General features: G+C 34.9%; 1 protein-coding gene and 2 pseudogenes across 3 annotated transcripts in view; 1 reads left to right on the forward strand and 2 right to left on the reverse strand.

Moving 5' to 3' along the window:
* The window catches only part of LOC145680916 (uncharacterized), a 975,933-nt gene that overhangs the window by 658,676 nt on the left and 298,272 nt on the right, over positions 1-18,985 (forward strand). The window lies entirely within an intron of this gene.
* On the reverse strand, positions 3,880-5,003 carry LOC145681328 (NADH-ubiquinone oxidoreductase chain 5 pseudogene; annotated as a pseudogene).
* Positions 5,238-6,791, reverse strand: LOC145680914 (NADH-ubiquinone oxidoreductase chain 4 pseudogene; annotated as a pseudogene).

Raw genomic sequence — 18,985 nt, forward strand, 5'->3', positions numbered from 1 at the left:
TCAGATTATCCAGATGCCTACACTACATGAAATATAGTATCAAGTATTGGCTCATTCCTTTCCTTCGTCGCCGTACTAGTACTTGTAATTATTATGTGAGAAGCCTTTGCGAGAGCTCGACCAGTAGTCTTTTCGGATCAACAAACAACATCTTTAGAATGATTCCAGAACTTACCGCCAGCAGAACATAGTTATGCAGAACTTCCCTTACTAACAAACTTCTAAGGTGGCAGATAAGTGCATTGGGCCTAAGCCCCAAACATAAGAATAACCATCTTCTTTAGAAATGGCCATTTGAAATCAACTAGGACTTCAAGATGCAGCGTCCCCTGTAATAGAACAAATAGTATTTTTTCATGATCATACAATACTCATTGTAACTATAATTACAGTCCTCGTAGGCTATTTACTAGCCTCTCTTCTACCAAACACATATATTAACCGTAACTTATTAGAAGGCCAAACCCTAGAAACTATTTGAACAATTTTGCCTGCTATTACACTAATCTTTATCGCCCTCCCATCTTTACGACTCTTATACTTACTAGACGAAATTCACCAGCCAGCAATTACCCTTAAAACAATTGGGCACCAATGATACTGAAGCTATGAATATTCCGACTTCTCCTTAACAGAATTTGATTCTTACATAGTACCCATCAATGAAATAAGTCCTAATTCATTTCGTCTTCTAGATGTGGACAATCGCATCGTATTACCTATTAATATTGACATTCGTATTTTAATTACCGCTGCTGATGTTCTTCACTCATGAGCTATGCCCGCCTTTGGTATTAAAGCAGATGCCACTCCAGGACGTTTAAATCAAGTAGCAGCTAATATTACACGCACAGGCTTATTTTTCGGTCAATTTTCAGAAATTTGTGGTGCAAATCATAGTTTCATACCAATTGTTGTTGAGGCCTGCCCTCATTCAGTATTTATTAACTGAATAACAAAAATAATACAAGAACTTTCATTAGGTGGCTGAAAGTAAGCAATGGTCTCTTAAACCAAAAGATAGTAAAGTAACAATTACTCCTAATGGAAAAATTAGTTAAATTATAACGTAAGCATGTCAAGCTTAAATTACTACTTAATAGTATTTTTCTATCCCACAAATATCTCCCCTAAAATGACTCATCTTATTTATTATATTTTCCTTGTGCTACCTTTTATTTGCATCTATTATATATTTTAATTCAAATACATCTCATCCTTCCTTAGATAGCACTAACATTAAAAAAACAACCATAAACTGAAAGTGATAACAAATCTTTTTTCAACATTTGATCCCTCTACTTCAATTATAAACATATCATTTAACTGACTTAGAACAGTAATTGGACTTCTAATTATTCCAATCCCATTTTGATTCTTGCCAGGACGGCCAAACATTTTATGAAATAAAATTACCCTAACCCTTCATAAGGAATTCAAGACTATTCTTGGTCCTACTAGTCATCAAGGAAGAACCTTCCTATTCATTTCTTTATTCTCCTTCATCCTATTTAATAATTTTATAGGCTTATTCCCTTATGTATTTACCAGCTCTAGACATCTAACTTTTACGTTAACTCTCGCCCTGCCCCTTTGAATAAGTTTCATAATCTACGGCTGAATTAACCACACTCAACATATATTTGCGCATCTCGTTCCTTCTGGAACTCCGGCCCCTCTCATACCCTTTACAGTATGCATTGAAATAATTAGTAACATCATTCGGCCCGGAACCCTAGCTGTTCGATTAATAGCAAATATAATTGCAGGACATCTCCTCTTAACCTTACTAGGTAATACAGGCCCTTCTTTATCTCTTTCCATACTTTGATTACTAATAATTGGACAAATTACCCTCCTAATACTAGAATCTGCTGTCGCAGTAATCCAATCATATGTATTTGCCGTCCTAGTCACACTATATTCAAGAGAAGTTACTTATGTCAGCACTACAAAATCACCCTTACCACCTTGTTGATCAAAGCCCCTGACCACTTACTGGAGCTCTAGGGGTCTTAATTACAACCACAGGTCTCACTAAGTGATTTCATCAATATGACCCTTCCCTATTCTTCCTAGGCATACTAATTACATTATTAACCATAATTCAATGATGGCGGGATGTGACTCGAGAAGGAACATATCAAGGATTGCACACTATACAAGTTACATTAGGGCTTCGGTGAGGCATAATCCTATTTATTATTTCTGAGGTATTCTTTTTCGTTTCATTTTATTGGGCCTTCTTTCATAGTAGACTAGCACCAACAGTAGAAATTGGATCTTTCTGACCCCCAACAGGCATCGTTCCATTCAACCCAATGCATATTCCCTTACTCAACACTGCAATCCTACTCGCCTCAGGAGTCACTGTAACATGAGCTCATCACAGATTAATAGAAGGTAATCACACTCAAGCCACTCAAGGTCTACTACTTACAATCCTCCTTGGCTTATACTTTACTGCACTACAAGCATACGAGTATTATGAAGCCCCATTCACTATTGCAGACGCTGTTTACGGCTCAACATTCTTTATAGCAACAGGCTTCCACGGTCTTCACGTTATCATTGGTTCTACATTCCTAGCCACTTGTTTATTACGCCACCTTTTATCACATTTTTCTCCTACACACCATTTTGGATTTGAGGCTGCTGCCTGATACTGACATTTTGTAGATGTAGTGTGACTATTCCTTTATATTTCTATTTATTGATGAGGAGGTTAGCCTATTTAATATATATAGTATATTTGACTTCCAATCAAAAAGATCATTTAAATGAAATAGGCAATTAATACAGTTTTAACAACTGGTCTATTAACTATCATTATTTCCCTAATCGTTATAGCCATTTCAACTCTTCTTTCCAAAAAAGTTATTAATGACCGAGAAAAAAATTCCCCCTTTGAATGTGGATTCGACCCTAAATCATCAGCCCGAATTCCTTTCTCATTACGATTCTTCCTTATTGCTGTAATCTTCCTCATCTTTGATGTAGAAATTGCCCTTCTACTCCCAATAACAATTACTATTAACAACACTAATACATTATCCTGATCTCTCGTTAGATTAACATTCTTAGTAATTCTCCTAGTGGGCCTTTATCATGAATGAAATCAAGGATCTCTAACATGAGCCGACTAATAAGATGGGATAATAGTAAAATATAATATTTGGTTTGCATCCAAAAGGTGTTGCTGTCAACTTATCTCATAAGTAGGAAGCAAACAATTGCACTCAGTTTCGACCTGAACCTTTGGTCTCTTGACCCCTGCTTGTTAGTTGAAGCCAAAAAGAGGCATTTCACTGTTAATGATACTACTGGGTATTCCATCGCCCCAACTAAGGAGGTGTGAATAATCAAGAAGAAGCTGCTAACTTTATCTTTAGCGGATTGTACCGTTAACACCTCTTAATATAAAATAATTATAACCCCCTTAGTATAAATATTACATTACCTTTTCGGGGTAAAAAAGAGAGTGCTCTTCTCAGGGAGTATATTTAGGGAACATAATTCTTCTTAGTATCTTCAATACTATGCTTTCAGTATAAGCTACCCAAATACACAAATATAAAGAAGCAAAGGAAAATTGTAAAGATTAAAAAAATTAATAAATAAATTTTAAATAAATTATCTTGTGAATGTTGAATAACCGTCCTTAAAACTACTATACATCCCTTGAGCACCAAGACATTCTCTCCACCCTTGATCAATGTTATTATAATATGCACCCCCTACATATAAAGGTAATTTAATAATATAATTTGTTGATAAATAAGGTAAAAATCATATGCTTCCTATTATTGTAGAACTAAAATAAAATTTCATACACACTAAAGACTGTCCAATAGAATAGCTTGATAATAAAATGCCAACTCACAAACCTACTACACTCACAAGTAGAGCGCCCATTTTTAGGTGTAAAGGTAGAACAACACAATTAACAGTGGGAAAAATTAGTCAACTCAATGTCGCACCTCCTAAAATTGCCATTACTACCAATCCTAATATTCCCTTACATATAACTCAACCTTCATTATCACTAATAGAATGAATATTAGCACCCCCAAAGCCCTTACCCGTTAAATAAAATCTTAAACGTACTGAATAGCATACAGTTAGGCCTGTAGAAAAAAACAATAAGAAAAAGCTGACTACATTAATTAAAGACAAAGAAGAAATTTCCAAAATTAAGTCCTTAGAATAAAATCCAGCTAAAAATGGTATCCCACATAAAGCTAAATTAGCTACATTTAAACAAGATAAAGTGAGTGGTATCTGACTTACAAGTGCTCCTATTCTACGAATATCTTGTGTATCACCCACACCATGAATAATTGCTCCCGCACATAAAAAAAGTAATGCCTTAAATAAGGCATGTGTCAATAAATGAAAAAAAGCTAATACAGGAAATCCCATAGACAAAATTATTATTATAAGACCAAGCTGGCTTAAAGTAGATAAAGCAATAATCTTCTTTAAGTCATATTCGTAATTAGCACCGATGCCGGCTATAAATATTGTCAATCCTGATAGTAAAAGCAATACATCTCCCATATAAACACTTAATAAAACGTCTCTAAAACGAATTAACAAATAAACTCCAGCAGTTACAAGTGTAGAAGAGTGAACTAATGCTGATACTGGTGTAGGAGCAGCTAATGCTGCTGGTAGTCACGCAGAAAAAGGAATTTGTGCACTTTTCGTTATTGCTGCCAAAATAATCAAACTAGAAATAATTACTATCTCATTTTTATTTAAAACTCTATGCAAATAAAAGACATAATTTCAACTTCCATAATTTAATATTCAAGCAATAGCTAATAAAATTGCTACGTCTCCAATACGATTAGAAAGGGCAGTCAACATACCTGCATTATAAGACCGCACATTTTCATAGTAAATTACTAAACAGTATGATACTAATCCTAGCCCGTCCCAACCAAGTAGGATTCTAATTAAATTAGGGGAAACAATTAATAAAACTATTGAAAGAACAAATATTAATACAAGCATAATAAACCGATTAAGGTATCGCTCGGATCCCATATATTGTTCACTGTAATAAATTACTATTCTAGAAATATAAAGTACAAATCTTATAAACATAAATGATATTCAGTCAAATAGAAGAGTTATAATAATTTTATTTCTATTAAAAGAAATAACTTCTCACTCAATAAATACACTATATCTATTGATTAAAAAACTCAAGCCTATTATGAATAAAAGAATACTTATTCTATTTAAAAAGACAAATCTAGTCATACAAATTGAAAAAGGTTAAACCATGGCCTAAGGGCAACTAAACCTTCTTTAGCTCCACAAACTAAAATTTTATTCTAAACTACTCAAGCAACTACAACCATAAGAATCTCGGTCCTGCAAAAAAAATTAATAAATTTAAAGGCAACCAATGTAATATCAATAATAAATATTCTCGCACACTTCCTCCTCAACAAGAATATAAATTAGAATAAGGTATTCCATGTTGAGTATATGAATATAAATATAGTCTATAGGCAGCTCAAAAAAAAGAAAGCAAGGCTAATCCTAACATACTCAATCAAGATCAACCAACAATTCTATTTAACAAACTAATTTCTAATAAATTTAATGTTGGTGGTGCAGCTATATTAGCAATTCTTAATAAAAACCATCACAACCCTAAACTCGGCATAAAAGACAGTATTCCACGATTAATTAACAGTCTTCGACTTCCTAGACGCTCATAAGAAATATTAGCGAGACAAAATAATCTTGAAGAACACAGACCGTGAGCAATTATTAATGTAAGAGCACCTCTAAATCCTCATAGTCCCATCGTTAGTAAGCCTATCAACACTAAGCCTATATGGGCAACAGAAGAATAAGCAATTAAAGACTTTACATCAACTTGTCGTAAACATACTAATCTAACTGATCAAATACCCACAACTCTAATACCAAATCAAATTAAATTTATACTTACAGCTACATTTTCTATAAAATACATAATACGCAATAATCCATACCCTCCTAGCTTCAATAAAACTCCCGCCAAAATTATTGAACCACTTACGGGCGCTTCAACATGTGCTTTAGGTAGCCAAAGATGAACCAGAAATATAGGCATTTTAATTAAAAAAGCAATAACTAAAGCAAAATATCACATATAATATGTAATTCCTAAATCTATTACACTTCTCATATTAATTATCAATAAACTACCCTTAATATATTCTAAATAGAAAATACCAATCAAAAGTGGAAGTGAAGCAAACAGGGTATAAAATAATAAATATATCCCTGCCTGTACTCGTTCGGGCTGATAACCTCAACCCAAAATTAAAAATAGTGTAGGAATTAAAGAACCCTAAAAAAAAAAAAATAAAATAAAATATATACAATCTAGAGGAAGAAAATCTCAAGTAAAGTAAAATAAGTAGCAATAAAACTAAACTAATAAAGCTTGCACTATAAAATGAACTTCTCAAGACACCTTCTCTAGCCATAATTATAAGAATAACAATTCAAATACTTAATAAAATCAATGAATAGCTCAAACTATCACTTCACAAATAATAGCCCACCTCCCAGGCAACCAATCCTATACTATTTCTTATTATAAATAAAAAACAAACTCCAATAAGACAAAACTGAACAACTCACCATAATTTAAAATTAAAACCTAAAGGCATCAAAAACAATATAAATATTAAATATTTTAGCATCGTAACACAACTAAAGAATTCAAATAATCACCTCCATGAGTTCGCACAATAGATACCAAAATTGATAGCCCCAAACTACCCTCGCAAACACTAAAAGTTAGAAACAATAAACAAAAATAATTTTCAACATACCAACTATCATTCTCGACCAATGCTTCATGAATTAACTACAGCCTTTTGAACTACGAAGAAGTTTCGTTAACTTTGATGTCAGAGTTGGCAACACTGGAAACATTAAAAGTGCGACGATTTGATTTTTGTGGTTCATATTCATTAAATGAAGAATAAAAGGTTTTCCTACCTTCTTTTTATTATTTTGATCAAAAATGCTCTCTGAAATAGTAAAATGAGCCTCCCCTAGTCCTCCGTTTTCTTCAACCGAAGTAATCTGAGATGGAAATTACGATTACGAAATACAAGAATTTTATGTTTACTTGAAACGGCCATCCAATAAATTCAGACGATCTGCAAAAAGCCTGAACTATTACTAGAGCCGTTGCTAGATATTTTGGCGCCCGGGGCGAAGTAAATTTCGGCGCCCCTACATTCACCATACCAAACTTTTTTTTTTTAGATAAGCAGCTTTTGTTGTTATGATGTGCTGAACTTTTATCATGCTGCTTGTACAGACCATTGCAACATTCAAAAAACGATCATTATGTATTCTTTTGCAAATAAGAACTGTTTTCAAGAGGCCTTTTTAAAAATTAAAACTTCATAAAACTATCTTTGGTTGTATACAAATCCATTTTGAGAACAGTTATGAATAGCTATTTACAACGTTTCATACTATCCTTAAGAAATGAAATGTAAATACATTAGAAACTATGTGCTTTTGAAATGTTCGAAATAGGTGATAGCATTTTCTTGTAATAATTGTAAACTTTTGTCATTTTATTCTGCATATGACCGCACAAATAGCATTTTAATTTCTATTCGTTTAATACCAGCAAATAAACTGGTTGAATTTGTTAATGATTGACACTTTCTTTTATTACTCGTAAGAGTTGGTGGAGTGATATTATTGTTTTAAATGTGTATGCTTCAACAGAAGATAAGGCTGACGATATACAAGACAGTGTTTACGAAGAAGTAATAGAACGGGTATTTGTCCAACTCCCGCGATACCATATGAAAATTCTGTTAGGGGATTTCAATGCGAAAGGGAAACAAAATTTGCATAAGAAAAGTAATGACAACGGCATTAGAATCGTGATCTTAGCAACATCCAAAAACTTTATCGTGAGGAGCAAAAATTCATGCGATGTTCATAAATACACATGGACCTCTCCAGATGGAAGAACACGCATTCAAATTGATCACGGTTTAGTAAATAGAAAAAAACAGTCTGTCATAATTGATGTTTGTTCGTTCAGAGGATCTGATTGTGACACTGATCACTATCTGGTAACAGCAATAATAAGTCAGAGTTAATCGTTGAATAATGAAAATATTCAACATCTAAAAATAAAGAGGTTTAGTTCAAAGAAATTAGAGGACCACGCTAGAGGGAAATACCAGATTGAAGTGTCAAATAGATTATCGGTTTTAGAATGTTTTGAGAGCGCTAGTGTTGGGAATACTTGGGTTCAAATTAGGATAGCAGTATAATTTCAGCGAGAGAAAAAAATGGGACACGCCGAAATACGTAGGAACAAACCATAGTTCGACCAGGAATGCATTAAACTAGCGGAGAAGGGAAAACAGGCGATACTGCGTTAGGTACGAAATTCGAACGATATAACTACACAAAATTTCATTGACATCAGATGGGAAACTTCCAAAATGTATACATGATTTTTTAAAGGCTAAAATTAATGAACTTGAAGATAATAGTAAAAATGTCGAGACATATATAAGGGCATCATCGAATTTAAGAAAGGGTATCAACCTCGCGCATATAATTTAAACAGAGATGATGGAACAATTCTCACTTATACAGATGGCATCTTGAATAGATGGAAAGATTTCTTTGACGATTTGCTTAATACGCAGCCAAAAACTAATGTCCGTGGGGAAAGAGAATTGCACACAGCAGAATCATCGCCATAAAGAAATTAAAGAAACACAAATTTCCTGGTATAGACGAACTTCCGGCTGAGTTAATTTTAGTTGGAGGAGAAAATTTGGAAGAAGATACACAAACTCATTCTCCTTATTTGAAATAAGGAGGTATTACCATAAGAGAGGAAAGAATGAATCATTGTTCCAATTCACAAGAAAGGCGACAAAGGAAATTGTAATAATTATCGAGGCAGTGTCCTATAGGCAGGGCTCTTGTGTCATCATAATATAAAATCCTCTGAAACATTCTATTAGCACAATTGATCCCATACGCAGATGAGATTATTAGAGATTACCAGTGTGGTTGTAAAAGAAATCAATCAATTATCGATCAGATATCTACCATTTGACAAATGCTAGAAAGGGAATGGGAATACAATACTCCATCAATTATTTATTGATTTTTGAAAGGCTTATGAATTTTTTTTAGGAAAGAAATATTGCACAACATTTTTGCAGGATTTGTAATATCGAAAAAACTAGTTAGAGCAATTAAGATATGTTTAAGTAAACCCCGAAGTAAAATTCGAGTAGGAAAATTCTTGTCCACAAGGTTCTACGTCGAGAATGGCCTGAAAGAAGGAGATGCGTTGTCGACATTATTATTCAACTTTATTCTGGAGTATGCTATAAGAAATATTAAAGATAGCAACCAGGGCCTGGAGCTAAATGGTATTCACCAGGTTATGGCGATGCTGATGATGTAAATTTAATAAGGGATGATAGGAGGACAATCGAAAGAAATGCAGAAAGAAACGATTGCAGGTTTAGAAGTAAATGCAGAAAAAACTAAATACGTGGAGGTTCGTTGCGATCGTAATACTGCTCTGCTAAGCAAAAAGGCCTTATCTCAATTTCACATACTTTCGACAAAATAAGCAAAACGCGTTTTGGCTTAGGCTATACGTTAAAATTTGTTGTATTTCAGTAAAACTTTATTAAATACATTTTCACGATCTAAAATTTGTGTGGTAATACAGTTAAATATTTTTGCTTATGAATTGCCACTTAAGGTCTTTTTGCTTACCTTCAGTTACAGTTTTGAACATAAGGTAAACACTCATAACGTCATTATCCCCTACCTATTGGTCAAACCACGTCAATTTCACTTTAGATAGATGCAGACTTGTACTACGAATGTTCAAATACCAATATCTCGATTTTCGAAAAATATGGAGTTAAGATCTTTTCGCTTAGGACGGCAGAATACTGCATATTATGGATCAGTCAAAGTATCAAATAATACTTTTTTATGAAATGGATACTTAAAGTATCTAGGATCAAAATCATATCCACGAAGAAATTAAATGTCGACTGAAAGCAACTAATTCGTGTTATTATTCAGTTCAAAATCTTTTGTCGTCGCAAATTCTGTCGAGGAGTTTCAAGCTTAAAATATATATAAAATGATAATCATGCCTGTTGTTCTGTATGCTTGTGAAACATGGTCGCTTACTCTGAGGGAAGAACATAAACTGGAAGTATTTGAAAACAAGATCCTAAGACGAATATTCGTACCCAAGAGGGACGGGAATGGGGAATGGCGGAAACTTCATAAAGAGGAACATCACAACTTATACGGCTTACTAAACATTGTAAGAATCATCAAGTCTAGGAGGCTCTAGTGAGCAGGTCATGATCAAAAAAAGTAGGAAGGTTTCCAAAATCTTAAGTGGAAGATCAATCGGAAAACGATCATTAGGGGCTGATGGCAGGACAATATTAAGATCGATCTCGCAGAAATAGGAATACAAAGTAGAAATTGGATTCAGTTGGGTAAAGATAGAAATCAGTGGAGATTTTTTGAAGGCGGCATAGAAGCTCTTGATTTCATAGACTTAGTTCTTTTACGGCAAAAAATAAATAAATAAATAAAACTTTTGTGAAGAATAACGGAAATTCATAAGGAAATTCACTCTCTGTGAATTTCGATAGAGGTGAAGAATATGTTTATAGGTGACAAACTTCGTTGGGTTAAGTTCTGACGCCTAAAGCCCCTATTCTACAAGTTCGAAAATGTTATTATTACTCTTGTTTACGTACACTTTTCATATTCCCACGCAAACAGCAGCATTCGTGTCTCTTTACTCCTCTCATTTTCGTACCTTCATTCTCACCATAGTGATTAATCCGATTGGGTAGAAAAGCGTGATTAACTAAGCAAACGCAATACCCTTACAACGCTGAACACGTATTTCAGACTTGGCCGTTTCCGATTTTGAAACCGCTTTTGCGTACACAATAAGTCATTACTCGGCACCTTGTATATCACATTGTGAATCAAAGTAATAATTAAAAATTGTGTTGTGACTCGGATTGAAAAGTGTGAATTGCGAGCGGAGCGAGTAAGAAAATTTTTAAACAAATTTATTTCTTTGTAAACGGACAATAACATTGATTTAATAGGGCTCCAATACTTATACGGGGCACCGCGTCGTTTGCTCTTTTACAACACTTTCCTTCTTCTTGCTCGTTCGGTGCCCCATTGCTATCAATGAATAAGTAAAAACTTGTTGTGGCTCTTATTGAAAGGTGTGAATTGCGATCGGAGCGAGCAAGAAAATTTTTAACAAATTTATTTCTTTCCAAACCGACAACAATATTGATTTAGTAGGTCGCCAATAGTCATATAGGGCGTAGCGTCGTATGCTCTTTCCCAACACTTTTTCTTTCTTCTTGCTCGTTCGGCTCCCCCTTGCTATCAGCGCCCGGGGAGACCGCCCCGCTCGCCCCCCTCTAGCTACGGCCCTGCCTATAACCTCAGTGATGATTTGGAATTCTCCAGACAAAGTCTCGATTAAGTGCGATGTCATTATAGTGATCGAAAATGGACAAAAAGTTAAAAAATCGAAACGTTTTCTTACACGTTTCATCAAAGAAATTTACGGACTTTTTAAACAGAACAATCCCAGCATAAGAATGGGTCACTCAAAATTTTATGGTATTCGACCAGCTGTCAGTCCAGGGCCGTGCTGGGATACTAATGAGGGCGGTGGACAAGTCTACTAAAAGGGCGCCTATACAAACGGGAATTTATATATATATATATATATATATATATATATATATAGAGAGAGAGAGAGAGAGACTTTGAAAGAAAGTATGGGTGCCATTTTATATCAAAATCACCACCAAATTTTTTTTTAGTATTAACGTAAATAGCTAACCTCGAATCGAAATCTTTACTACAGAAAAACTTTTTAGTTCCTGTAATAACATTTCTGTCAAATAAAAAGAAGCTAAATGCATCCACAATTTAATATAGCACGCCTATGGACGCAGGACGCTCATTGCCGCGTTTACAAAAGCTCTCCATTGATTTCTGTCCTTAGAAAACTGAACCCAGTTTCTATTTTATATTTCAACCATTTTAATATTGACCATTTTATTTTTCAACCATTTTTCTGCGAGAACTGTTTTAATATTGTCCTCCCATCTGCGCCTCGGTCTTCCTAACGGTCATTTTCCTATTTGGATTTCCAGTTACAACTTCAAAAGCGTTCCTAATTTCTTCCATTCTGGATACATAAAATGACCATTTGAGCCTCCTAGACTTGATAACTCTAACGATGTTTGGTAAACGGTATAAAATTATGCAGTTCCTCCTTATGAAGTTTCCGCCTTTCCCCATTCCCGTTCCTTTTGGAGTTCGAATATTGGTTTAAGAATATTGTTTTCAAATACTTTCAGTCTGCGATTTTCCCTCAGAGTCAGTGACCATGTTTCGCAACCATACAGCACAACAGGCATGATTATCGTTTTATATTTTGAGCACCAAATTCCTCAACGGAATTAGCGACAACAAAAGATTTTTAACTGAATAATAGCACGAAATCCATGCTTTTAGTTGACATCAATTTTTTTAGTGATTATGGTTTTGGTCTGTTAATAATGATCCTATTAATAATGATCTGTTAATAATGATCCTAGTAGATATTTGAAAGTATCCACTTTGTCGAAAGAAAATATTATTTGGTATTTTAACGCATCAATAAAATGCAGTATTACTATCCCGACAAACTTCCATTTATTCAGTTTTCTCTGCATTTACTTTTAAGCCTATATCCCTGCAAGCGTTAATTAAGATTTCTGTATTCCTTTCTATTATTCTGTCATTACTTATTAAATTTACATCATCAGCATACGCCATATCCTGGCAAATATAATTCAGCTCTAAGACCTGATTGCTGTCTTTGATTTTCCTTATTGTGTTCTACAGAACAAAGTTAACTAATAATGACGACAACGCATCTCCTTGTTTCAGGTCATTCTCAACGTGAAAGCTCGTGAACAAGAATTTTTCTACTCGAACCTTACTTTGGAATTCACTTAAAGATATCTTAATTAATCTACCTTTTTCGGTATTGCAAATTCTGTAAGCATGTTGTACAATGTTTCCCTCCTACCAGATCTAAAGTCAATAATTGATGTGCCAGGATGTTGTATTTCTTTTCAAGTGTTAGTCGAACGGTAAATATCTGGTCGATAGTTGATCGATTTTACTTAAATCCGTTCTGATAATCTCCAATAATTTCATCTGCGTATGTAGTCAATCTTGCTAATGGCATGTTTAAGAGAATTTATCGGATGTTGACAGAAGAGAAATACCTCGATAACTATTAAATCTGTTTTGTTGCTTTTCTTCTGAACTGGAACAATGATTGATTCTCTTCAATCTTTTGGTAATTCCTCCTTGTTCCAGATAACGAGAATGAGTTTGTGTATGTTGCTCTACAATTTTTTCCCTCCAGCTAAAATTAAGTCAACCAGAATTTCGTCTACACCCGGAGATGTGTGTTTACTTTTTTTAAATAGCGATTTCTATTTCTGTCTGGTTAGGTTCTGGAACATACGGTTATGCTGCATGCATTTCACTTTCTCCACGCGCATTAGTTTTTGGCTATGTGTTAAGCAAATCGTCAAAAAAATCTTTCCATCTATTTAAGATGCTATCTCTATCAGTGATAACTGTTCCTTTAGGTTTCTTTAATATATAAGCACAAAGTTGATAGCCTTTCTTAAGTTCGTTGATGCATTTATACATGTCCCGAATGCTTTTGTTTTCACTATTATCTTCAAGTTAATTAATTTTAACTTTCAAAAGTCGCGTTTCTTTGTTCTAAAAGTTTTAGACGTTTTAGAAGTCACTGCCAGATGAAAATGACATTTTATGTAGTTATTTCGTTCGGATTTTGTAGTCAACGCAATTTCTTCTGTTTCCTCTTCTCTGCTACTTTAGTACATTCCTGATTGAACCATAGTTTGTTCCTACGTATTTCTGCGTGCTAAAATATTTCTTTTGCTGAAATTTTAATGTTATCTCTAATTTCAACCAAGTATCGTGAACACTAGTGCACTCCGAACCTTCTAAAACCGAAAATCTATTCGACACTTCAATCTGGCTCCCCTCTCACCTGACTCCCCTCTATTTAAAAAAAAAAGTTAAACCGCTTCGTTTTCAGATATTGAATATTTCCCTTATTCAACGATAGTCTCTCTCTTACTATCACAATCAACTCCTCTGAACGACCGAACATCAGTTGTGCTAGACTGTTCTTTTTTGTCTACAAAAACATGATCAGTTTGAATATGTGTTTTTCCATCTGATGAAGTCCAAGTATATTTATGAATGTCGCGATGTTGGAATTTTGTAATCTTCATGATAAGGTTTCTGGATATTGCACAGTTCACGAGTCTAACGCCGTTGTCACAACCTTCCTTATGCAAACATTTATTCCCTATAATCGGTTTGAAAATACCCTCTCGTCCTACCTTCGCATTGAAACCGCCAAACAGAATTTTCATATGGTATTGCAGAAGATGATCAAATACCCGTTCTATTCTTTCGTAAAAACTGTATTTTTAAAATCGCCATCCTTATTTTCTGTTGAGGCATGTGCATTTAAAATAATATTACACCACCGACCCTTAAGAGAAGTAAAAGAAAATATATCATTAACAAATTCAACCTATGTAATTACTGATATTACGTATTCGTTTGTGAACGGAAAGCCCTGTTTCTAGTTGGTAATTTTTAATTTGTTCCCCGTAAAAGAACGTACAATTTCCCGACTTGACTCCTCGATTTCCTTCTCATCTAACTTCCTGATATCCCACTAGGTCCAACCTCTATTTCTAAACTCATTTTTTTAAAATTTTAACTCGCCTGCCCTATAGAGACTTCTTACGTTTTATGTTCCAAATCTTATGTCGATTTTACTTTGCAGAATTAGTGCCAAGTTACCCGTTCTGATCCGAGGATTCTGCGAACTTATCTGAACAATTCTTTTTTTACAGGATGAGGTTGTTAGCCTCACATCAAATTCTCAAGCTGAATTATCGCCCCTTTTCTGTCCGCGACTGCTTACTCAGTATATTCGCAGTTAACCTCTATATCCCGGAGGCCTTCTCCTCGATCCACAACCTGAGGACGCACCGTGCCGTGGTTACAGGAAGACCACATTTTACGGAAATTAATACAGCTATATTTCAGAAATACAACAGGCACTGATTATCCGAACACTGCTTTAAAACACACAGGAACAATCAATATGCTCGGATATATGGATGCATATTAAGACTGTGAAAGCTTTGATGCCGTAAAAATCGTAAATTAGAAACTAGTGTCAGTATATTATTACATAAATGCATCGTACGTTTGACTATCCGAACTATTCTTGATGTATCACATTGTTTCGTTTTATAGCTATATAACTTTATAATATTTCTGTACGTGATTATATTCTTTACCTGTTCTCTGCCAATAGCAACTGTATGAATTTATAATACAAAACTGAAATACAGAAGAATAAAATTTTAAAAAAATAATGTGATATTTCTTAGGGCATCTTATGTAAAGGGCGCCTTGTATTCTCCACAGGTTCTGTACTACCAGTCAGTATTTGAATTTATTAAACAAAGCTGGTATACAGGATAACTAAAACCACTTATCTATAATGTGATGTTTCGTAGGGCGCCTTATGTAAAGGGCGCACTGTACCTTTCACGGGTTCTTCGCCAACAGTAACTGTATGTATTTATTGTACAGAACTGTGGTATACAGAAGAGTAAATAAAATCGTTCATCTTTGATGTGGTTTCGGAAGGGCGCCTAACGTAAAGGGCGCACTGCACCTTTCACGGGTTCTTTACCAATAAAACTGTAAGAATGTATTACTAAAAACTTGTACCATTATTTATAGTGTGATATTTCGGAGGGCGCACCGGGACACGTCCCGGTGTCCCGGTGGGCCAGCACGGGCCTGTGTCAGTCTGCAACCTGCGAGGGAAGTGTGTGTGTATTTTGCAAATTTTAAGTTAGCTGCTACTGCGTTGCAACAAATCAAAGATGCAGCCTGTATTGAAGCTGTCATGAGTGACCTGTTTTCTTTAGTAGCATGATCCGTAGAAAATGACTGCTGTCTTCTTCAAGAATGTGGTAAATGTCTTAGAGTAGAAAGAGTAAGTGTGGAGTCTTTAATTATTGATCGTGATGGAAGTAGTGTTACGTATGCCATATGGTAGAACAATGATCTCGTTAAAAAAGACTGTGCCACTTTCTGTTTCCGTATCGTACGTTGCTGGTTTAACTGTAAGAATTGTAATTCATAATTACATCAAGGAAGTCCAAAGAGAATTAATTGCTACTGAAAAGCATCGTACAAAATTTCAAGATATAATTTCTACTTTACTTCATGTGAAATTCATGAAAACTGGACTGTTATTCTGCAAAGTGAAATTCAGTTATCACCGGAAAAACGAGCAAATTTACGGCAATTATTATTATCAACAACTGCCAGTTTTGTTGTAATAAGCGACGACAAACACACGATTGGGCTCATGTACTCATAGCCATAGACAAGATTCTAAAAATACTCGAAGAAAAGCGAAAATATAGGTTTATAGAGAAAGGTTTGAATATGTTAAAATAAGTGTCTACAATTTGCCAAATCGTGTCAGTGATTTCTGATGGTGCTGCATGCCACTTTAAAAATCGCTTTCAGATGTTCGAGATGCAGACAAGTCCGATAAAACAGTGTTTTTTCAGTGAAACCGGCCATGCAAGTCTCTGCGACGGTATTGGGGGGGGGGGGGGTAAGGAATGTGGCACCTCGTTATAATCTGGCCACAGAAACAGATACACATTGTTGAAACAGCAGAAGAATTCTTGAGTATAGTGCAAGTACAAACTCCGGGTATTACTCTCGTTTTGTTGCCTGGAACTGAATTCGACAATTTGCGGAAATAATATAAATGAAAGAATGGGAAAGTGTGCGACCGGTAACTGGTATTCAACGAAGTCACCTTTGGCTTTCGGAAAATGGCGAAGTTTTTATAAGTAACGGGTCACCATGAAAAAACTTCATGCTTCCTCTAAAATCGAGCTTCTGCAATTCAAAGTGTGGATTTAAGAAGCTGCAAAAAGGAACTTTTATCACATACATATACTGTATGTTAACTAGTGGTGGGTAACGGAAATATTATAAATAAATTATGAATTACGTGAAGTTGAAGTGCTTTTTATGCTTCCACATGGACCTCAGCAGGGTACAGGTTTCCAGAAGAGCATAAGAGAAGTGAAAATAAGTGTCTTGTGCCTATCGACAGTGTGCTATGAGTTCTGAGTGCACGAACACCTATTTGAGCATCTGCACGATTACATGTTGTTAGCGAAGAAGACACCAAGCTAGCAAATGAGTGGTTCATGTGAAAAAAAAATCACTGAAATTTTGTTTCCATTTTAGGTAAGTGAACTTAAAATTTATGTGTTTCGTAATCGTAATTTCCATCTCAGATTACTTCGGTTGAAGAAAACGGAGGAGTAGGGGAGGCTCATTTTACTATTTCAGAGAGCATTTTTGATCAAAATAATAAAAAGAAGGTAGGAAAACCTTTTATTCTTCATTTAATGAATGTGAACCACAAACATCATCAAATCGTTGCACTTTTATTGTTTCCAGTGTTGCCAACTATAACATCAAAGTTAACGAAACTTCTTCGTAATTCAAAAGTCTGTAGTTAATTCATGAAGCATTTGCCGAAAATGATATTTGGTATGTTTATTACTCATGTAAAGTTGAACCATCTGACAAAATTTCAGGATTATAAAGTATGATGTTTTCGAGAAAATGGGGCCCAAAATTGATGATTTTAAAAATTTTACAATTTGTCTAATTTTTTGCGACGAAAAGGTTGCACACAGAAGCGATACGCTTTTTTCTGACAGCGGGTAACAAGGTCTTACCAACCGTGGAAACAGAATTTTAAAATTCGAACCGGAAGTGCTCGGAAAAATTCGCGAACTTCGACTTTTCAGATAAACTGACGTTCATTTGTTCAGTTACGTACAAAAAGATATGTATGAGCAAACCAAACTGTAATAAAATATAGTTTATTTATATCCCTATCTACATACCACAACAAGGATTATAACTCTACCTGTCTCCATAGCTGAATGGTGGGGCTCCGAAGTTGACCATTTTCCATGTCTTCTACAATTCATAAATTGTATTCCCCGTCTTTGATGGCCCATTAGTTGCGGGAAAATTTTTTCGACAAAACAAAGAAAAATATGGGTCTCTTAAAAACATGTCTAGTTTCTATAAAAAAAAGTTTCAACAATATCTGAGATGGTGATGGTAGATGCTCTGCCTGAATTGAAATGGAAAGCATCATATATGTTAACTATTAATTTTACTTCTTTGGCTGAGTTGAAATGGAAGGCACCATGTAAAAAATCAGCAAATTAGATATTAGGATAGCATTGACAGGGAAAAGACACAAGACAAATAATCAACTTAGCCTACATTTCATTCACTGGTGTTCGTTGAACGGTGGACACAATATACACAGTCCACTGAGTCTTTCCTCCTCCATTCTTGAGCATAACGAAGTTTTTACTCTCAGCGAAGTACTAAATGAACGTTCTATTGTGGAAGTAGTGGCTGGAAGCGGAAGAAATATTTCTGTTACACTCCCAACAGCGACAGCCGACGCTTCGGTAGCTGTGTATAGTTGGTGAAAGCAAATGAAATGAAATCTTTAAGTTTTACGTTCTACGATTATGCCGGCTAGGCTAAAGAAGACGGCGATGATGAGAAATAAATGAAATGGTGGAATGAAGAAAGTGTGAGAAAACGGGAGAACCCCGAGAAAACAGACGCATACGGTGTTTATCCAAAACAAAGTTCACTTGGCGCGAGCTGG

Source organism: Thermobia domestica, chromosome 3, assembly GCF_964235325.1.
Source record: "Thermobia domestica chromosome 3, izTheDome1.hap1.1, whole genome shotgun sequence".
Taxonomy (NCBI): domain Eukaryota; kingdom Metazoa; phylum Arthropoda; class Insecta; order Zygentoma; family Lepismatidae; genus Thermobia; species Thermobia domestica.